This window comes from Monodelphis domestica, chromosome 4 (genome assembly GCF_027887165.1).
Source record: "Monodelphis domestica isolate mMonDom1 chromosome 4, mMonDom1.pri, whole genome shotgun sequence".
In the NCBI taxonomy this organism is placed as follows: Eukaryota; Metazoa; Chordata; class Mammalia; order Didelphimorphia; family Didelphidae; genus Monodelphis; species Monodelphis domestica.
In genome coordinates this window covers 59,055,008-59,064,146 of record NC_077230.1, presented here as the reverse complement: position 1 = coordinate 59,064,146, position 9,139 = coordinate 59,055,008, and positions in this window count along the sequence as shown.

The following is a 9,139-nucleotide window of genomic DNA, read 5'->3' as shown; positions in this document are numbered from 1 at the left end:
CCAGCTGACTTGGGTATTTCATATTTGGGAATTTTCCCATGGCGACCACTTATTTTTTATTTAAATCAAGATGCTAAAAATTATCTTTACAGTTTTTGGCAATTCAAAGTCTTGATACCCGCATTTTCACAGTCACAGTAACTACTGGTATGATGAAAATCATCTCAAACCCTTCCTCTGCCATTTATTAGTTACATGTAAGTCGCTTAGACTTTCTGGCCTCAGTTTCCTCATCTGTAAAATGAGCTGGAGAAGGAAATAGCAAACCAATGCAGAATCTTTGCCAAACAAATCCCAAATGGGGTCACAAAGAGGTTAGACACAGTAGCTGAACAACAATGATGCCTAGTTAATTGTGTGGTTCACTAGTGAGGAAAAAATATCACTCTGGCATTTAAAACCTATTATAATCAGGTCCAGGCTTATTACAAATCACTTCCCTCTGTTCTAATCAATCTTATCTACTAACTGTCCTTCAAACACAAGATTCCATTGCCCATTTCTCAGTATCTTGTGTAGCTTTGCAAAGTCTGTCTCCATGCGGATGGTGCAATGGAAAGTAAGATGAGTTTTGGAGTCAGAGGACCTGGGTTCAAATCCATTTACTACTTGTATGATCTCAGGCAAATAACTTTACTCTCTAGGCCTTGGTTTCCTCAGGTGAAAAATGAATGGGTTGCTGGGTGGCTCAGTGGATTGAGAGCCAGGCCTGGAGAGGGAAGGTCTTGGGTTCAAATTTGACCTCAGACTTCTAGCTGTGTGACCCTGGGCAAGTCACTTAACCCGCATTGCCTAGCCCTTACCACTCTTCTGCCTTGGAACCAATACACAGTATTGACTCCAAGATGGAAGGTAAGGGTTAAAAAAAATAGACAATAATACAAAATGGTCTTGGGTTCTATGTAGTTCCTTACCACTTCTGTTGGAAGGGAGGCAAAAAAGGAGACAGGATTGCTGAGAATCACATGATGTTTAGACCATCTCTAATTCAACTGTTGGTACTCTAAGTATAACATGGAACCAGTGAACTAACACATTATCAGCAGAACTATAATAAAAAATATAAAAAAAAAAGTCTTGACCTCTTCACTATCAATGAAACTAAAAAATAAAAGGAAGTTTCAGCTAAATGGAAGGAACAAATAAACGGGTTGATAAGATTGGCTGTATTGTTTATCCAAACCAAAAAGAAGAATAATTTCAAGAGATATTTAATCATCTCATAGAGCCATGATCATGATGAGCATTTCCAAAAGGCTTACCATGATAATAACCTCAACTTATACACTTGCATCAATTGCAGAGAAAGATAAGAGTAATGCTGCAAAGAGCTATTAAGACTCTTACAATTAAATGAACATAAGGAGCAGCTAGGTGGCTTAGTGGATTGAGAGTCAGGCCCAGAGACTGGTGGTCCTAGGTTCAAATCTAGCTTCAGGTAATTCCTAGCTATGTGACCTTGGGGAAAGTTACTTTCCCCAATTGCTTAGACCTTACCACACTTCTACCTTGGAATCAAAACTTAGTATTGATTCAAAACAGAAGGTAAGAGTTTTGAAAAAAAAATCAATATAGATTTTAATTTAGAGACTTCAATGTAAATGTGCACATAGGGAAAGACAGCAAAAGTATGTGAGAAAATATGTATTATTCTCAGGAAATGAGAGGCCAGGAACTTTTCAACAAATTCAATGCAACAGGCTCATACTTATATATCAGGAATACTTTCTTTAAAAAAAAGGATTGAGATGCTAGACATGGCAAGTACCAATAACATCCTTAAAAAATGAAATTGGCTACATTTTAAGAGACAGGTAATTATTAGTCATTGAGAAGGGAGTAATTCCTGAATCATTTGTTCATGCTGTGTAGGTGATCTCTTTTGTTGAGGAAAAATTAAAATCAATGCCAAATTAAAAGAGGATTAAAAATGGGAAGTTGTAACATGTTATTAAAGCAGCTCCAACCTGACTTTTAAAAACAAAGTATTGATGCTGAACAATGGGAAATGGATAAAAGAACAGGCACCCATACAGACTTTCACTTCTTCCAAAAGAAGTTTAACCAGTGTGAGGAGATTTTTAAAAGCCTAGAAACAACCACAGCCAGCAAACACTTGATCTATTTGCCAGACTGAAAGATACAGGACCCAAAAGCAACCACAGTTTAGAATAGGAACTCTTCTTAAATCTTATAAAGGCGGCAAACTACGAGTAGTACTGCCTCATAAAACAGTAAGAAGCAAAAGAGGGAAAAGAGTTTACAGAAAACTTGGTAAGGGAACCAATTAAGACAGGTAATCCCAGAAGCACTCAAGGATGAGACTGGAAGGACAACATAGAAAATTAAAAAGATCTTTTACTATTTCTCTGTCTGTTTTATCTCACCATGACAGTAAAGATACCTCATTGGTACTATAACATCAAATTCCTAAATATTTTGTGTGAGGAAATATAAATGGCAACAAAGACAATAGATAACAGTAGAAACAACTAAACCAGACAAAGTTTACACAGAGAAGGTCCTTGTAAAAGAGGACACAACCTGAAGTTAACTGAAAGACCGGTTCTCAAGGTGCCTGAAGAAGATGATAAGAAATACTTGGAAAAAATCATGGACTTCATTACTACCAATAAAAGGTGACTGAGGAAATATCAATAACAGATCATATGCTTACTTTCCTATCTCTACAAAATCATTCTGATAAAAATTTGCATCGTTAGTATCAAATAGAAATGGAAGCCACTAAGCTGTATAGGATCCCTGCAGATAATGACTTAGAAAACCATATATTAACATTTCTGTATTCTATTGTACTTATTTTGGTAATATATTTCCTAATTACATCTTAATCTGGTTCCAGAAAGACAGAGTCATGGACTGCATGTTTGACACCTCTGGAATTCAACATACATATTAGAGGCATATTTGATGAAGACATGAAAAGGAAACAAGCCACCTTTTGTAAACAAAATTCAACAGTTGATCACTTCTTTATTGTCATACAATTGACCAAGAGGAAGAAACTTCAATATCCCACTGTTTGGGGAGTTTACTTTTATTTTACAAATTGATTCAGTAGGGGCAGCTAAGTGGATCAGTGGATACACAGCCAGACCTGGAGATGGGTTGTCCTAGGTTCAAATCTGGCTTCAGCCACGTTCCAGCTGTGTGACACCAGACAAGTCATTTAAACCCAATTGCCTAGCCCTTGGAATCCAGTGCTTAGTATTGATTAAAAGAGAAGGTAAGGATTAAAAAAAAAAAACAATTTTTATTCATTGGAGAAAAATGCCACCTTAGAGGTTCCCCAACAAGACATCTTCAATTTGATAAAAGCTTCAACAAAAATAGTTTTGGGACAGCTAGATGGCACAATGGATAGAGTGCCAGGCCTGGAGTCAGGAAGACCTGGGTTCAAATTTGATGTCAGACACTATCTAGCGTTGTGAGCAAGTTACTTAATCCCATTTGCCTAGTTTGCCCTTCTGTCTTAGAGTTATTAGTAAGACAGAAAGTAAGGATTTTTAAAGATAATAATGTTGCTTTGATTGTCTTTGATTGTTAATATCAAATGAAGCATAAGGCAAGGAAACCTATTCAAGAAAAGTCTTTGCCACTCTCATAGGGAAGATGCAACACAGAATCCAAATCTAAGATGATTTCCTTCACTCTCACTCACCTCCCCATATCTAATCAATTGCCAAGTCTTGTCCATTCTACTTCCCCCAATCACATTTCTCATGTCTGTTCCCTTCTCTATAATCATATGTTATGAGTTGATGGGCATATGACTCAGGATGCAAATATTGATAATATGGAAATAGGTCTTGATCAGTGATACATGTAAAACCCAGTGGAATTGAATGGAGGAGGGGAGAGAAAGAACATGAATCATGGAACCATGGAAAAATATTCTAAATTAATTAAACAAAAATTTTCAATTAAAAAACCCTATATAATCTAGAATCATGTGACCCTAGTTTAGGACCTCATCACTTCTCACACTTAAGAGCTTCCTAATCGATATCCCTAAAAACAACCTCTCCCTTCTCCCCCTTCTGACTTATCTCATCCATCTCCCACACAGATGCTCCAGAAGCTTCAGGGATTCCTATTGCCTCTAGGATAAAATACAAACTCCTCTGTTTGGCATTTAAAACCCTTTACAATCTGATTCTAATCTGTCTTTCCAGGCTGACTGACTCCCCCTCTAGTTATTCTACACATGTGACATTTGACCTCTCATCTCTGTGCTTTCACACAGGCAAATTCTCTATACCTGGAATGCTTTCCCTCCTCACCTCTGCTTCTTGGAATCCTTTGATCCCTTCATGGCTTGGCTCAACCATCTCCTAAAAGACCTTTCCTGATTCTCCTAAGTGTTAGTTCTGTATCCCCACATCCAGAAATTATTCATTTAACTCTATACATGTTGTTTCACCCAGTGAAATGCAAAGTCTTTGAGGGAAGGGATTGCCTAGTTTTTATTTGTGTCCCATTGCAGCTTGGCATAGTGCCTGACAATTAACCACCAGAAATGTCAGTAACTCATATTAAAATGACCTGCTAGTGGATAATAAGAATGAAACAACCCAAACTGGTTGGAATTGTCTAGGGATAAAAGAGCATCAGAAGGAAAGATGGAGGGGAAAATTGATTAAGTACCCAGGGGCCAGGCACTGTGCTAAGCACCATATTACTATTATTTCAGTTGAGTCTTATGATGACTCTCTGAGGTAAGTTGTTATTATTATCCCTACTTTACAGTTGAAGAAACTGAGGCAGACAAGTTAAGTAACTTGTTGAGGTCACATAGAAAATTTCTGAGGACAAATTTGAACTCAGATCTTCCTGACTCTGAACCTCAACTCTGTGCATAGCTGCCTCCAAGAAGAAGTGCTGATAGTAAAAAAAAAAAATTTTAAGGGTGGTAGACATTGACTTCACAGTTTTGCCTAGGGGCAGTTTTGGTTATAGTATTGTAAGTTCAATAACTACAAAAACTATGACTTCTCAAAATTTTTCATCCCTTCCAGAACCTGACATAATGCCTTCCTTCTTTATACACACAGAGATTCAATTGGATCTGTGATCTCATTAATTCAGGACATCCTTCTAATATTGAAGACAGCAATCCATCCCTGCCTGCCTGTTACAAAGGACCCTTTTCTATGTTATCCCATACTTTCTTCAGAAGGGATCTATCTGACCAATACGCTGCGTGTCTTTCTTTCTTCTGACATTTCAAGAGTACCAAGGGAACACTCAGGCTACCTAACTTTCACCCTGTATTCTTGACATGAACAGTCCATTTCCCATTCCTATTAGTTTCCTGATGAAATCTCTGTTTTCCCCTGATAACATCTTTTACTCTTCTTCTTTGAAGTTCCTATTTGATTATATGTTTCAGACTTTGTGACACAGTAGCTACTTAAGACTTTTGTTTATTCAAAGGCCTGAATTGAATTTCACAGGCACTCATGCCATTGGCTGGAGCTTCCCTGATTCTTGGACTTTTTGTTAACTTTGTTTCAACAATCAAACAATAACAACCCTAAAGAACAGGAAATTAGTTCCTCAGAAGCCAGATAAGTGAGAAAGATTGATGTTTCTCAAGTCCTGAAAGAAACAAAAAAGTCTTCATCCCACTCTCTCTCACATAAAAATATACTGGTAAATGTTTAACAACCTGCTCTCTGAAAGATACACTTTTAACTTTAAGTTGCATTATTAGCATGTTCTCCATCACTTTAAATCCAGACATCAACAGAACAATAAATCAAGCCTTGATTTGTAGCGTTTGCCTATTTCCCTTGTGTAAAATGTTTATGCTGAAATTTTAACATTAGCTCTACTCCAGCACACCCCTGCCTTCCCACTCTCCCTATACAATCAGCTGCTAGACCTTGTGGATTCTGCCTTCACAAGATCAGAAATAAATGCCTCCTTTTCTCTTCTGGCACTGCAACTGGCCTGGTACAGGCCTTCATCTCCTCACACCTTGACTAGTAGAGCAATAACCTGCTAGCCTACCCATTACAAATCTCTTCCCACTCCAGTCCATTCTCCATTCAGCTAGCAACATGCCCTTCCTCAAGGTTTAACCAGGTTGTCCCATACTGAATAAATTCCAGCAGCTCCCAATCACCTCCAGGATCCAATATAAAATCCTCTGTTTGGCCTTTCATAGTGTAGCCCCCTCCTGCCTTTCCAGTCTTCTCACACCTTCTACCCCACAATATGTCACTCTTCACTCCAGTGACTACTCTCCTAGCTATTCCATGAACAAGACACTCCATTCAGGGAGGTGGTGCAATGGATAGAATGCAAGCCAAAGAAGTTAACATACACCATACTTTGCCAACCTTAAAGTGCTCTAGAAATGTTTTCTTATTGTTTATCAGTCAATGTCTTTTTTACTCCATTTGGGTTCTTCTTAGCAAAGATACTAGAGTGGTTGGGCATTTCCTTTTCCAGCTCATTTTACAGATAATGAAACCAAGGCAACAGGGTGAAGCAACTTGCCCAGAGAATAAGCAGCCAGGCACTACTAAGCACTTTTTTTTAACACATAGTTTCTCATTTGATCCTCACAAGAACCCTACAAGGTAGGCATTGTTATCATCCCCATTATACAAGGAAAGACTCTGAGGTGAAGTAACTTGCCCAGGGTCATAAAGCTAGCAAAAATGTCTGAGGGTGGATTTGAACTCGGGCCTTCCTGACTATAGACCCAGTGCTCTACCCATTGTACCACCAGTTGCTTAAATCTTCTAGAGCTAAGCAGAACAAATTTAATATCTCTTCCACAAGGCAATTAATTTATATTTGAAGGCAGCTATCATCATCCCCATCTTGTCTCAACCCCTCATCAACAATTCTTTGAACTAATGTACCCCAGCTTATTAATATCCATCTTAATCTGTGACTCTCAGAACTGAACACAGCCCCTAGTCTGATCAGGGTAAAATACAGAGGAGTAACTATATCTTTATTCTTGAAAGCTAAGCTTCCCTTAATGCAGTCCAAAATTACATTAGTTTTAGGTAGCTTTTTGGCTACCATATCACACTGCTGATTCAGACTGAGTTTGCAGTCCACTAAAATTCCAGGATTATTTCTTTTTTTCAAATTATTATCTAACCATTTCTTGCCTATCTCCTTATGTAGCAGTCCACCCCTAGCTATGGGCAAGGGAAACAGTTAGTATGTACAGAGTGGCTTAGAAGAGAGCATGCTCAGTCTTGAGCATGGCTGGGAAAGCCTCTGACCCTTGACCCCAGCTTCCCCCAGGTTAGGCCGGAAAACAGGTTTCTTTGTGCTTACCTGGCTAAGAGAAACCACACCTATACCTTGTCGTTAACCAATGATAATCATCCCTATGTATTGTGTATATTTGCATATCAAAGAGATTAAATACAGGGCGCAGCAAGCTCCGCCTTCTCTTCTTCTCTCTCTTCCTCACTTGGATCTCAGCTCTCACTGATGCCTGTCCTTTCTGGCCTCTGGCCAAGCTCCATCTTTGATTCCTTTCCTGATCTACCTCTCCCACCTGGGACCTGGCCTTCGGCCAGGCACTTTCTTTTCTCTATCATGTGTCCGACCTGTGTGGTATTAAATTTGGATCTTTGGACGGGTATAAGCCTTCTGAGTAGTCCACTGATCGGAGTTTTTGCTGTGGCTCCTTTGTAATCAATAAGGCCTGGATTTCTAACTCATTCCTGCCACCTCATATCTCTAAGTTGGCTCCACCATCCCCCTCATGGCATCCAGAACTTCTATCCTTCCTCTATCTTCCTGCATTGAGGCTTCTCGCTGGATGGAGAAGCTTTACCTTACCAAGGGAGCATCTAGGTCTTGGATAGCAAAGGGAAGATGGTGCTAGTAGGAAGTAGAACCAAGAAAGTTCCCCTTCTCTCAACATTCCTTCTTCCCCCTCCTTTCTACTACCACTCAACCTGATGCCTACACATTTTTAGCTTTCTCCCTTCTACCTGGATGCTGTGATAAAGGATGAAAAGGTTTGCAAAAACTGTTGCAAAAACTGAGAGATGAAAACCTTAGAGAATGATTGAAAGAAGCATATGATCAAGGGTCACATGGGAGCCTGAGGGATCTGGGAAAAGATTCTATTTGCCCAACTGTCTTCTCTCCTGAAGGATTTGAGATTAAGGCTGTAAGAGGGTTTTTCTCCTGTGACCAACAGAGGAAAGAGATTTTCTGGATCTGTTCTGCTGGCAGCATCAGTGAGAAGATCTCTGGACCTACTTGGACATCTACCAACTTGAGATCCTGGCCATATTTGATTGGACTCCTGGTGTGAGACTTGGATATTGGGAAGTTAATGTTTAGCTTAGTAACATAGTTTAGTTAGTTAATAGATATTAGCTTTTAAATTAAGAATTAGTATAAATTTAATCCTAAGCCCTTATTCCTTCCTACCCTTCCCAAAAAATAAATCAGAATTTATTTATATGTTTCCCTCTTGATCTTTCCTCACCCCAAATTCTACCATAACAATGTCAGCCCTTATCCCCACTCTCATGGAAGGAGCCTGAAGAGGTTCTGACCCTCCATCCTTCTTCCCTTTCCCAACAGTCATAAACCAAGACCTCTCTAGCCCCTTCATATCTGGGTGGACAAAGCTATAGGAACTAGCCACAAAGAACCCATTTGATGAGGTGGGAGCCACCAACTATAATGACTTGTTCATAATGATCACCCTTCAGACACTTGGGTCTTACCATCTACCCTGAACCTGTGACATATGTCGTACTACTCTGCTCCCCATACTGCCAGACTTCACCATCCATTCTGCTACAAAACCTTCTGGAACCCTGATCTTGTCTTATGCCCTTCAAATTGCTGAATTTTGCCATCCACTCTAACCATACATACTAAATACCACTGGACCTTGCATCTGCTCTGTATAGCCTTTCCTATTAGACTATAAGATCCTTGAAGGCAGGGACCATCTTGCTTTTGTATTTGTAGCCTCAGGATATAACACAGTTTAATAAGCATTTTATTATAATATGTGCTATATATTAATATAATAATAAATGCTTTCTCATTCATTCATCCTATATATCAAAGCTGATTTTTTTAACCTAATTGTAAACCCCTCCACACATGT